Source organism: Pinus tabuliformis, chromosome 7 (assembly GCF_031772625.1).
Source record: "Pinus tabuliformis cultivar Carrire ecotype Pingquan chromosome 7, CPIR1, whole genome shotgun sequence".
Taxonomy (NCBI): domain Eukaryota; kingdom Viridiplantae; phylum Streptophyta; class Pinopsida; order Pinales; family Pinaceae; genus Pinus; species Pinus tabuliformis.
In genome coordinates this window covers 1,936,002,413-1,936,017,486 of record NC_142293.1, presented here as the reverse complement: position 1 = coordinate 1,936,017,486, position 15,074 = coordinate 1,936,002,413, and positions in this window count along the sequence as shown.

Genomic DNA, 15,074 nt, shown 5'->3' with positions numbered 1-15,074 from the left:
TTGAACTATATGTAAGTTTAACTAATATGTATTGGTTGGTGTGTGTCATGAAAAGCGGCAAAATGAACAAGGTCGATAAGATTATTTCTATTCTAAGTGCAGATAGCATAAAATCCTGATAGAAAAATTGTAGAATGATGAATTAGGTGAATGAAAAAATACCATTCAATATGAGTTTTTTTTTTTCATTTATAATATACTTAAGAATATTATATAATATGTTTCAAACAATCTATTAATTGATATATGTTTAATTTTCTACAGGGAGCACCAACGAAGATAAATATCAATGTCGTTATAAGAAAAGAAAAATTATAGAACATGTAAATAACGATGAATTGGTCCTTAGCTCATCTGGAATGGTGTTGGAGGTTAATGAAAGGGGGAATTTTTTTACAAAACTATGAGGGATCTAGTGGAACGAAGGTACATATGCACTTTCCACTTACAATACAAAAATCAATCCAATGATTCTAAGAACCAAATTATATCTAAACCACAGGAAGCATTTCTAGAGCAATGGTCAATGAGACATGTCAGACTTGCAATAGCAAAAACATACAACAACAAAAAATAATCATTCAAAAGGTAATATTCCTAGTTGTATAAAACAATTTTCTAGAATTATATGTATATATTACTACAAACCATTCATTTATTAATATTGATTTTGTTATATTTAGTTTTCATATATCATTATAAAAATAATTTATTACTTTTTTCAGGAAGATTATGAAAATCCGAAATGACCAATGCGTTGATATGCAAAACATGCCAGTAGGAATGTCCAAAAAAGTGTATAAGGAGATGGTCAAAGAAATGGACATAATTTCATCACAAGAGGAGTCATCTCAACAACAACGTGCTTCAAATATATGTAATCATGATTGACTTTGTAGATATAAATTAATAATTTAGCATTAAATATTAATTTTCAAGTATTTCCTTGCAGAAAAGAAAACAAGATGGAACTCATTCATCACATAAAACAGGACAACAAGGAAGAAAATGGTTGATTAAATGTTTTCCCAAAACAATGCAACCAGGTGTTTTTTTACCCATATGTGGTGGATAGGAATTGGTGGTTAGTATTAAGACACGACCCTAGATCAAAACATATTTTTGAGAACAACAGTGTTATCATGCCAAGCGAGGAACATAATTAGGGTGACGACAATGGAGAGTGATATGTACTTGTGTTATTTCATCATTTATACTAATTTTGTATGATTTTGTTGTCATTATTTCACTAATTAAATTATTTTTTATTCGTCTTGTTGACATTTTATAATATAATTTGTAAGATTCATTTTTAGAGAGAGAAATTCTTAATTTAAATTGGTAAGAGTTGCTCTAAATATTAAATTAAATTGCTTGAAAATCTCATAACTTTAGTAATAAATTAAATTTTATAAAAATACAATTTTTTTAATTATATTAAATCTAAATTAATTGTGCCGAGAGGTGCTCTACAACTCAGTATGGGAGAGGTGTTGTCACGTAACGTTACATTTAAAAATAGTAAAATAATAATTTAAATTAACAAATTAAGAATAGTAATAACAAAATAAATTAATGTTGGCCATAATTACAATACTTCAATTTACACCTTAATCTTATATAACTTTATATAGAGATATAAAGTAACCGAAAGTATAAAAAACAAAAATAGCTTTTATTATGAGGAATATATGTGATGATTAAAAAATGATAATTTACGGTCTTTTTTAAAAGAAACGAGTAGCATTTTCATTATATTGACTCGAAATGGGTCAGGTCCCTTACAAAATTCAGATTTATTCTTTCTGCAACTTCCATCAAATTACATTGGATAGGGAGCTTCTTGCTACCACAATTATTTACATATATTCATATGGAAAAACTATAACTACATATTCTCCAAAAAACACCACTATATTCTATACATCAATATTGAATATATGTAAATTAAGATGGATTCAATTAGCTGCTACTAGGTTCAGCTTCTTCACCTGCAGGATCATCCACAAAAGTGGTCAGTTCCTCTACATCATTCTCTTCTTCTTCCAGAGTCGACGTAGCAATAACAACCTCGACATTATCAGCAGTGATGGTCGTTGAGTCCCCAGCCCCGAAAACTTCCTTTAAGACCCCCACCGTCATTGTTTCCACCTTAATTTTGATGTTGTCAACCTTCTGCTAAACACTCAAAACATCTATGCTTATGCCTTCCATGGTTTTCTGCACTGATTCCAGGTCTTTGCCCAAACCAGATAATTGGGGGTAAATAAAAATCATGTTTTCATTCAATTCCTTGACAATATACTTAATTACTTGTTTACAATAGATCTCCACCAAATTCTCAACACTTCCATATGCCGCGCCATGACCAGTCCATGAGCTACCAGGCCCTGAACCTCCCCCACTGCCATTTTGCACAGAGGACATCTTTGTAGCTATATGCCTCTGAACAATGAAAATATTTTGATTAACTGACCGAAGCCAACTGATATATATAACAACCTAATCAATCCCAACATTCCTCCCAATCTTTTCCTTCATTAATGCATGACAATGCAAGATCTTATCAATGCCTATTCCTTCCACATTTTCCACCACTAGAAACCAAAATCGTAATACGATGGTTCCTTCATCCCCAATAGAAGTATTTATATTACAAATTCCAGTGAGTAACCATTGCCTCAACACCCTTCTGTTCTTTAACATGTGCTTTAACTCACCACCTACTAACCCTGAAACTAAGACACTGTGAAGGTACCTCGGAGAGCTGGCCTTCTTAACTACCATCTTGTGAAGGCACCTCGGGGAGTTGGCCTTCTTAACTACCGTCTTAATGCTTTGTCGATTTGTACCACCACAGTACAATGTCATCCTGATGCATTCATTCATGGGATGTGACATGAAGAATTGTGATGGTTTATGCAAATTCGACCATGTTCTAATAACACCCCCCCGTTGGCCTGACCATACGCCAGATGGTTATTGTCACACAACATGTGGAACAATTGAACTTTTACAATTTTTTTTAACAAATATATAATCCTTATCATAATTGAAGAGGTTTCATCTTCTAGGAGAGTGACATTCTCGAGAAGTTTAATACATTTTGGGATGATCATCATGGAATCGCCAACTATATACAAAGTTTTGATACCATTATCCAAACTTATTTTCAATCCTTGCTAGAGTGAAAAGGGCTTCCGTATGATTATTGGTTGTGATGCCAAGACCCCATACATACTTTATTTCTATTTTTTCTTCGAGGTTGATGATTACCCCCCGCGACTCCAGCCTCCCCGAAAAAATTATACTTTACTTTTTACTACAAGGAAGAAATGTAATTTTTTCACATGACAAGAAATAGTATTATTGATATGACATTATGTGTAATTAATTCAATGTTCCATTTACATGTGATATTTAAAACAAAAATATATTTATAACAATTTTTTTTTTACTTATAAGTAAAATATTTCAATGTCCATATTAAATAACAAAATTTTATAGATACTTTACATAGAGAAAAGTAAAGCAATTTAAATTGAAAATTTTCTTATATTTTCACTTTAGCTAGAAGGATTGAGATAATTCTTATTCCATTAATAGTTTCTTTTTAATTCAATGTATGAGAGATATTTCTAATTTTTTCAATGTTTAGTATGGATTTAATATGTAATATTTTAGAAAATATTAATAATAAAAATAATTAAATGTATACATACAGGAAAAAATTATGAGGGGGCATATTTTAACATTTTAATGTGGAGAACGTGAATTATAAATAAAATATTTCAATGTCAAATACATATATATTATACTAGCCTAGATCCATCTTAACTTTGGATCTACCAAGTGCCTAGAGGGATGAAATATATTTTCACTCTAAAATATGTTTGCATCTCAAGATCGGATTTGATCCCTCTAGACACTTGGTAGATCTAGAGTTAAGATGGATTTAGGCTACAAGTTATAAAAAATTGTGACTCAATTTTTTTAAATTTAACAATAGATTGAATTTTATAAACCAATATTGAATTAGTTAAATTGTATTTTTGAATAATTTATTATTAATAATATTTTATATTAAAAATTTAATGAGTTACACATTTTCATTTGATTAAGAACCAACTAAATTATTTTACTTTTAATTTTTTTTCCTTGTCAGTTTTGGAATATTTTACTAATTAAGTTAGATTGAATATCAATGAACTATCTAAACAATAGAAAAATATTTATCGTAATTTTATAATCATAGTTTCAACCATACTAAACTTTGTAATTTATAAATATATCTTAGCGTTTCTTTTAAAGTAAGTCGTTTTGCATGCAATTTCATATATAAAAGTTTGATATAAGTTCACCAATACATAATTTATAATAAATATTATTTAATAAAAATAAACATCATGATGATAACCATCTAACAATTATAAACATCATCTAACATACACATTCAAATTCACTACCATCATCTAATTATATATACCTCTTGCACATATAAATTCCATTAGCTAGCACAAAAATCTAATAGTCTAATAGGACATCATCATCGTTATCACATCTAATAAAACACAAACATTGTAATATAACATCATCACCACACACATCCTCAAATGAATATAAATCTCATGTCAAATAACTACTATCACATACACATCTATCTGCAAGCACATTAAATGAACATATCTAACATGACCTAGCAATATACACATCAACACCAACATATAAATTAATTACATAAACATGAACAAAAAAAATGCACCATCTATATATCTATATATATATATATATATATATATATATATATATATATATATATATAAACAAGTCAAATAACTACATCAAGTCAAATAAGTGCAATCAAATATTCGATAAAATAGACGTAGTGCTAGGCTGGTCTACAGTAGAAAATGATGGATGGCCAACTACTGCATGATCATAATTTGTCAAACTCAGCTGAGGTAGAAGAGGAGGTGGTTGGTCTTCATGAATAGAAGATGATTGATAGTCAACTACACATGTTCCCTCAACGTGGTCTAAAAAACTCTAAGGTGGAGCAGAAGGTGGGTGGTTTGCTATGTTAGGAGAAACATGAGGCACATCCTCTAGCTCTGGCATCTCATCATCAAGTGACTGAGGAGGTGTACTACCAAATGGATCATCGACACCATGAAGACCATGATCCGATGGGGTGGTACTACCAGAAGAATCATGACCGCCACCCTCGTCATCATGATCATGATCATCACCCTAATCATCATCATCACTACCCTCATCTAATGTATCTGTCGTTGCATGATGTTTTCTTTTATCCCTCATCGTTGTTAGTAACCTAATAGCTCCGATGATATGATGCATAAGAGACATCATCTCTCGCAGATAGTCCTTGTACAGACCCATGAAACTAGGATCCATGGTGATATCTCAAGGCCTCACAGGGAAGACTTCTACATCAAACAAAACTTTGGCCAATCTATCACAGTAGTCCATCTGAACTCGTAGACCATCCCTACAGTGTCAGACACCCACACTACCATGAGGATGTGCCTCACCCTCTTCGGCCTCGCCTATCTCCTCATCTCCTTTGACATTCGGTGGGGGAGGAGGCATGTCCCCATCGAATGTGCCAATGTCTACAAAATATATAGTACAAAAAAATAATTAGACAATTTCATTAAACAATTTAATAAAACAAGTTAAATAATGTGTTAGAATAAACTTTATTCTAATTCATTAAAACAAGAAAATGAAATTAGATTAATTGAAAGAAAACACTAGTATTACCTCTATCATCTGGAGGCTCAGCTGCTGAGAATAAGATGTTTGGAAACCCTCTCCAACCAATTCCATCATACAAAAAAGTCAATGCAACAAATGCATGGTCATCCTCACTTCCCAGTAGCACCGGTACCTCGGGATAAATTCTGGTAGGAAACTACGGCAAGCCCCTCTTGGGCATCATCTATCCCCACATGCCCATTTGGACCTCAGTGATTGGCCTAGGATGGCCACAATCAAATGTAGGCCTCATCTCTGGAAACCTCTCAAGAAATAAACAAAAAATCTCATAAGTGAAAGGGAAGGTCTCCCTCCCATGTCTCAATGCACGACATATATCTAAAGCCATGCAAAACTACCTCAAAAAAATGGCAGACCATCTGATGCAACATGGCCGCATCTGAATGAAAGAATCAACATAATTTAAAAGAGGGAAACTAATGTGCTACGCATCACTACTAGAGTGTGCAATGGTTGTGACTAATAACAAGAGTCACTTAACCTCCTTTGCAACAAATGAAGAAATCTTTAGTTGTCTACCATGGACCTGAAAATCTGATGGATGGATAATGCGAGGCTTGACATATTTTTGAGTGTATGCAAGTTGACTCTTTACTGCAACACTATGGGGTGCATCAGGGAACTCGGGAAAATCCTACACAGGTCGGTGATAAATTATATGTCCTCCTTAGTGGGGCTATACCATGCCCTAGGACCGACATGGAAAGCTTGCCCTTGGGCACTCCATGAGCGGATCAGATGCACCAATAAAAAAAAGTGCGCCTTCACGAATGTAGCCTTCTCATAGGACTTGAGGAGGCCTACATTAATCAAGAGCATTCAAGTCGTTTCAATAATAGGGTGAGGTTATAAATCATTCTCCCTCTCTCTGGCCTGTCGTGTTCAAACCATATCATATGGGTTTGCCTGCTGCTCCTACAACTGTTGTTGTTCCTGTGCTGACGTCTCTGCTACATGATTAACATATAAAATACAACAACCTCATACATAAAATACATTTTTTATTAAATAAAACATGTATTTATAAATATGGAAACATAACTTTCAATTAAAAAAATCACAGGTGCGCACAAAACATAGTCATGCACCGACGTCAGTGCACTTTCAACTATAACCGCACCACTATCTGTGCGCATATAGGCATGACACACCACTGTTGGTTCAAAAATTTAACTTTTGATAGTGGTGTGGTACACTTGTGCACTGGTGCGCACGTATAACCTTTTCGTACTGGTACAAAATATTCAGGTTATCAAATGCACCAAGCTACGACTATGTTTTTAAATAATTTTTTGCAGTGTGTTTGGTAAATATAAACACAATGGGTGTGACGCACCGACGTACAATCTGTCATATCTTTCCCAGTGTGTTTTCATTTACAAAATGCACCGCAACAATTGTGGTGCATTATGTTCATGCACCAACATGTGGTGCACTCTGTAAATTTACAGGGTGCACTGGCAGTGAATTTTTTATTTTTCAAAAATAGTGGAAAAATTAACCTAAGTTTCAATTCTAATCGTATAAAAACTTAAAGTACAAATAAACGTAGAGATTAGTTGGATATTTGGTCATCGGGGAGGCATTATGGACACGTAATGGAGAAATTTAACACAGTTTGAAAAAATTGGAAACTCAAACAGTGAGCATGGTACAAAGAGATGGTGAGCAAGAGAAGGACCGAAGTCAGGGCTCTTGCATGTGGCAAGAGTGGCACTGGTGCATCATAGCCCTCCCACACTGTAGATGATAAAAGTAAAAATTACAGATGGGAGGGTTTTTTTATTTAACCCTCCTTCGCTGCGTTTAGCTAACCGCATTGGGGTGGGATATATCCAAAAGCACAGGGTCGTTTTTTTTGTTTTTTTGTTTTGTTTTGTTTTTTTTTTTTACATTTAAAAATATTGTGGTGCATTTTACGAGATGCCCTGAGATGTTTCTATACATGTACTGCACCAATGTTGTGGTTTTACTATAGCATCGCTCTATTTTTAGAAATAAAAAACACTTAGTAGTGGTCTTTAGAAGAAGCCCTGGGGCATTTTAGTACATTTACCACACCAGAGATTCATTGGTAAATAGCACTGCATTTTTCTAAAATTTAAAACTATAGTGATCCTCCTTAGTGGTATGCACCGGGTCATTTTTCTACATGAAGGACACTAGTGCTATCTACTGTTAAAGCATCGTTGTGTTGCATTATTTAGCGCACTATGTTTTTCTATTTTATATATAAAAAAAAAATCCACAATGCACCACATTATATGAAGCATCGATGATTTTATGTATAGTAAATCACCAGTGTGTTTTTATATTTTATATGCGCCATCCAAAAAACATCCATCTACTCACCTCTGCTAGTGACCTCCACTAGAAACAAATTTTTGGGTTATTTTTATAGGGGCTTCTGTAAAAACCTCTGCTAGAAGGTTTGTTCCTTGTAGTGTTAGTCACATACCCATTTGTAATTTTTATGTGATCCATATCTCTAGCTCAATCCAATTCAAAAAAACCATGTATGTCAAACATTCTATCCAAACTTGATCTTCCTTGTTAGCACAATCCATAACTCATAGTGCCATGAAAATATTTGAAAACTCTTTTTATTATTGTCAAATTCCCCTTCTCTGGTTTTGACATATACCTTCTCAATAATCTCATTATATATGCAATGTTCAATTTAGTATAAACCATTGGATACATCAAACTTCAAGCTGCACTAGCATAGGGAACATGAGACATGCTTATCCATTTTCTCGTGTCTCGGAACATTAATCAGTAGATAAATTTACACCTACAAATATAGGCACCTTTATTGGTTTGCATTCCTACATATTAAATCTCTGTAATATTTTCTTGACATACTTCCTCTGATTAACTAGAGTTTAACCTATTTTCTTAATACATTATAATTTCCATGCTCAAAATAAAATTTACGGCACCAAGATCCTTCATGTCAAATTGAGAGGACAATTAAGTTTTCATTTCTTGGATGATTTTCCTATAATTTCCAATGAATAACGTATCATTGACATACAAAACCAAATAAATAAGATGATCACCAAATAATTTGAAATACACAAAGTGATCTTTTTTTCTCTTTGTGAAGCCAAGTACTAATATAGAGGTATCAAATTTTTGATACCACATCCTTGGTGATTGCTTTAATATACATGGACTTTTTCAGTGTACATACTAGTTGTTTCTTTCCTTTCACAACAAATCCTTCTAGCTTCTTCGTATATATTTCTTCTTCTAGATACCCATGTAGAGATGTTGTATTTAAATCCATATGTTCTACTTCATTCTATTAAGGTGTGTATGGAGTAGTCTTATGCCTTGTTATCCCACACTTCTTATAGATTTCTTTGAATTCATTCCCACATATTCTCCACAATTATCTTTCCTCAACATCTTAGTTTTCTTCTCAGTTCGACTTTCCACAAAATACTTAAAATCTTTGAATTTGTCAGATATTTTGGATTTCTACCTAAATAAAAAAATTAAAGTAACTCACACATAAACCATGTACACACGATTTTCCCTAGAAAATCCAAACCAATGAAAAACCATGTAACATTAGATATATTATTATTTTTGAATTAAACATAGCCAAGTCGGACAACACCTTGGCCTCAATAAGTGAGATTTTCACTCAATTCTAGAACATTGCAATGGAGAAACCCCAAACCTTTTAAGGTATTTAACTACATATAATTCCACGGGCTCAATACCACGGGCTGCAATACCAGGTGCCTAAAACCACAACTTCTAACTTAACAAGCTTGACGCTTTCACCATGTCAATTTTACCTAAGAACCACCCTTTAAACTTGAGTGGCAAAATTGCTTGGATCCAATCCAAAAAAATCTTGCATACTCTCCTCCTCTATCACCTAGTTATACATGTAGACTTTATCAGTGGGGGTACACATGCCTAACTACGTCTCACAACCGTATACCCATTTACATGTAGTTACACATTTTCATTTTCAAAGTAACTTTTTTGGTTATTTTCTTCCCTGCATTTATGTCGTCATTCTCTCATGTCCACACACTTGCTCACACCGAGTGCTCTCCTCATGTCTCTTCATCACAACCAATATCATGAGTTGCTTTCCATCTATGTTGGCTTTGGTATTTGCCTCTACAATTTCTTTTTAACTAGTGATCTCATGTCATCTCTAAGCAAGTTGTTCATGCAATACTCACGATTACTTTCATTAGGGGAATTTTGAGGTCTAAAATGGTCCTCTTAAGGAAATTATAAAATAATAGTGGAAATAATAAAATAATATTAGAATACATCATCAAATTTTAGAGGAAAAAAATAAAAAACTATTTTTTCAACTTATATCCCTATGGGTTTACTCAAATTTTGAAAGGCAACACTCGTTGGATGCAAAATTTGATTCATCATCCATGGATTACCCATGTTGCATACTTTTGATGGATCTTGCTACACGAAAAATGAGAAATACATGAAAAACGTGATTGCAATCACGTTTTTTCATGTATTTCTCATTTTTCATGTAGCAGGGTCCATTGAAAGTATGCAACATGGGTAATTTTTGGATGAATAATTAAATTTTGTATCCAACAAGTACTCATGCTCGAAATTTGATTAAAAACTTAGGGAGATAAGTTGAAAATACGAGTTGAAAAATTAGTTTTATTATTTTATTATTTTTTAATCTTTTTACCTTTTTACTCCAAAAATGGTGAATCATCCCCCATCGTTGACATCATCATCTTGAATCCTATTGGTTCTTATAAAGTATTTTTTGTTTTACATTTTTCTTAGGAGGTCCGTTTTAGACCTCAAAATTCTCCTAATGGTGGCTTGACCAAAAAATAGCTTTATTTCTTCACCAATTCTTTTTGTGTCTTTATTTGGTTCTCATAACAATTGTTGAAAAAAAGGAGAGACAAATAAAAAATATAATAGGCATAAAAATAAATGCACATCATGACAAATTCGTGGAAGGCAAAATTTGCTTAGTTCACCCACTATGGGCTACTTGGAGGTTCTTCAGTCATTTACTAATTATTTAGTAGATAAATAGAACATGTGCATTGATTATTAATCTAGTGTTCATATAAAAATTACAAATTACCATGCACTATATATCCTAATACTTTATTGTTAAGTGTCAATAAGATTGTAATATTCTAGATATTTGTTTTAGAACAAAATATAATATCTTTTACAAGTCACTGAATAAACACATGCTTATTTATATAACTAAAGAAAAAATTAATTATTTTGTAACTATCTCCTTAATTAACTTTCTTATGATTTAATCTATTTTAATTGTGAATAAATCAACAAAGTGACATTGTTTAGTGGATTGTGTTGCAAGTCAATGAAGCGGGCCGGGTGGGATTTGAAATCCTCTTAATGACATTACATTGTATAAAAGATTATCTAAAACAAGAATGGAAACTTCATTTTGGTTAAGTTTGACTAATAAAAAACTTTTTTAGCACAAACATTAAAATTTTGAAAAAATAAAACTTAAAACGTAACTGCCAACAAGTTATTTATCTGGAATAGATTTTCCTCGGCACTCTCTTCGTTCTCGAATTTTGTCCCCTTGGCCCCCCTCAATCTCAATCATGAAGTTTCACTCTAATGAATTCAAAGACTAAATACCATCGCCCATGGTTGTTCTCAATCATTGAGTTTTGAGGTTTTGACAGTGTTGGACCCACCAACATGTCAGGGGATCTCCCTGGTAAGAAGTCCCAACTAGACCTTAGATTGTTTGGAATAGGAGTCCTAACAATGGATAGTACAGTATCAACTTGACTGTGGTTGTATGCAGAGGTAAGTAAGATTTCCTTCTTGGAAGAAAGAGTGTGACCTTGTAGCAAGTGAAGGAAGGTGCATGAAAGGCTCTAACACACAGAAGGGGGAATGAGTGCACCCCTTAGAAACCTGTGATAACATGCAACTTGAAAGGGAACACACAAGCAAAGAGACAACACGAGATGGAAAACAGGATAGCCGATGATCCAAAGTGATGGGTTATACCAACAACATGCTTCGATAAGATTCATACAAACACATACATAATAGTCCATACATACATGCATAAATTACAACTACATACATCATTAGAGTAACCAGGATAGCCAAACTACAATAACAACATATGCATGAAATGTGTTGGCTCTACTATATTAAAAGAGTGAAAGATGCAATCATATATACAACCATGACAACCACTAGCCCCGATTACGCAAAATTACAGTCACTACCATCTGCTCCTCCAAAGATATGTACTATCTCTGCACTATGGAGAAGCCAAGGCTCGTTACAATACACTCCAAGATTTCTCTAAGCTATACCTATAGGAAGCTTGGCTCCCAAAATCATGTACAACGAGTTATGAGGTTCTGTTTATAGCAAAGGGTGGGGTGACCCTTGACATTCCCCTTTGTGACTCTTCAACTTACACATGATTGTTACATTGTACTATTGACAATTGGTCTTTCACTTTACAACATGTTTACAATACAATCTGAACATGTACCCATGTGAGACAAAAATGGGCTTGAGTAAGTCATGCAGGACATCACTAAGACTCAGACAGATGTGGGAAGACTAACTCTTCGACAAACTCTCCATGATCGATGGTAGCGAACTAATTCCAAGCTTGGTAGTCTATTATGGTGTGTGCATACTCTGTGGTGACATCCTTCTGAAAGCGAACTCTTGCTTCCGTTGCATCCGGGTACATTGATTTGGCACCTCTATCCAACTCGTCAGATAGCATGTGCATCATGGTCTTGAGTGCAGCAGGACCAACGACTTATTGATGCATAGCATCTGTGCTCATCTGCAAGTCTACGTGGGTGGCTATGTGTATCAACTGATCAAAGTACATGTCTAGATCCAGTCAGACTTGGTTCCTTGTCTTCACCTCGGTGAGTGTGCCAATGGATGGGATCACATGGGTTCACACAATGACATCCATGCTCCTGAAAAATCATGAATGTGAAGCTTGTAAGCTGGTGATGAGTCGTGGGAGTTACTCATAGTTCTGGATCTGACTTTGGATGCATGCCTTCAACTCCAATGCCTTTGGCTTAATCATCTATGGAAAGTGGAATCTAGATCCCTTGTACCTCATTGTCCATATTTTCATGTAATCGACATCAGTGTGTATGTCTGACAAGATGTGTGCTCTCTTAGCACAATGCTGCTGCCAACCGTTGAGATGGACAACTGACTTACGCACGGTGAAGAACTTGAAGTACAAATTCTACACGACTGTCTCAAGAGATGATACTTCATCAAGTATCGCTTCCCCAACTCTGCTCTGGCGGATACTATAACGTGCTCTTCTCCCTACTTGGTTGCTTGTAGCTCCTTAGCCATGTACTCGTTCCCAGCTATCAAGAATCTAACACTCGAGCTGGTGGCTTTAGCATATGCCTTGATAGCATCGGTCAATGTGACTAGATTCTTTCGCACATCAGACACGATCACTCATTCTTCAAACTGCACAGGAGATACATGGACATCCATAGTGGGCACTTTGCACAATTGCAAATCTTTGTGTTGTGACTTGTTGAAAGATATGTTGTACACATCTGATTTCGGATTGTCCTTAAGGATTTAAGTGTCTCCTTGATATGGTGAAGCCGGTGGGGTGACCTCTTGGTTCTGAGGCATGAGGTCAATATCCTGATCTAACTCTGGCTGAACCACATCTGTGTCCATTTTCTCTAGCATCTGTTCAATCTCCTGAGAAAATCCTTGCTCCTGTGACAGCTCACCCTGTCTTCTATGTGCCAACTGCTCAGATGAATCAATAACTTGTATGGCTGCAATTTCATCAATGTGTGGATGTTGCACCTCTTGCTATTCATGTTCCTGCTATGTTTCCTTCTCTCTTCTTCGCATCTCTTGTTCTTCCCTTAACTGTTTCTTATACTCCTACAAATCCTTTTCTGCTTCCTCCAACTTCTTCTTATCCCTCTGTATTTGCGCGATCCTCCTGTCGCGTTGTCGCCTCATTTCTTCAATATCCAAATATACTCTTAACACAAGCAGATTTTCTTTGAACTTGTAGCTTTGCTCCACCTTTGCGCTGTTAGCAACCTCCCTGTTGCCTTTGTCAAGTGTAGGTTTGCTGCCCTCTTCTGCTGATGATTATGTTTCTCTCTGCGATGCTGCTACCTTTTGCACTGCTAAAGGCTCTACAACTATCCTGACTAGTTCATTGAGCCTTGAGAAGTTATAGCAGTATCTCCATGGGTCTTCCTCAGGCCAATGACATTCCTTGCATATCCAAGGATGATACACTTTCGTACAGTGGTCCTTCACTAAGAAATGTGGATCATATGGATTGAAACTTCTGGTGCTGAAGGTGAACATCTTGAATTCCTCTATCTCGGCATAAACATGCTTGAGATTATGAATCTCATACAACCTGATTTGTAAAGGAAGAGCTAGCCAAGGTGCGTTCTTCTTCCTATGTAGTCTCACTGACAACCCTATCGAGATGTGATATGCAACTTCTTGCATGACCAACTTATCCATGGAAAACTTCGACAAAACATGCATACCCTTCTCCATGTTGTACATCCAGATGAAGGTGCCAAGGGGTGAGGCATACCAATCTACTATGTCAACCAATGCCTCCATCGCTGCCTGCGACATGCAAGGTGGATCCTGCTCAAAGATCATCCTGTACAACGGGGTGACGAAGTGGTCTGATAGTTGTATTATAAATCCATGGAAGTTGCATTCGGAGAACAACTTGCAATAGGTATGCATAGAGGTTCCTGAAGGTGTCCATGGCCAACCCAAGCCTGGGAACTACTGATGGGCACAAATTGCATCAAGTATTTAAGAGGCATGAAAATTTTTTCTTGCTGACCCTTGGGCAGATGTCGGGCTTCTTTTACTTTTCCCTTTAGTTGGATATCTAGCATGTCAGGTCAATTGAAAGGTCTTCCTTCGTTTTCCAGCTGATCCAACACAATCACCCAACTCTACGGGAATGTTTCTGTACTCTCTTGGCCATATAAGCGACATGCAAAGATGACTGAGAGATGATAAGCCTTCTGCAATATCCTTGTCTTGTAAACTTTGTTGGGTGTTGTCCTAAACTTAGATGGCTCTTTCACCCATCTCTTCAAGATGTCTCTTGAGTTTGCACTGTTGCTGGGCCTTGTGAAGGGTGCATCCATTGTAACCACTGACTGCGGTAAGTGATACATCACCTGAAAATCCTATGCCCTAAAGATAGCAAGTTAATT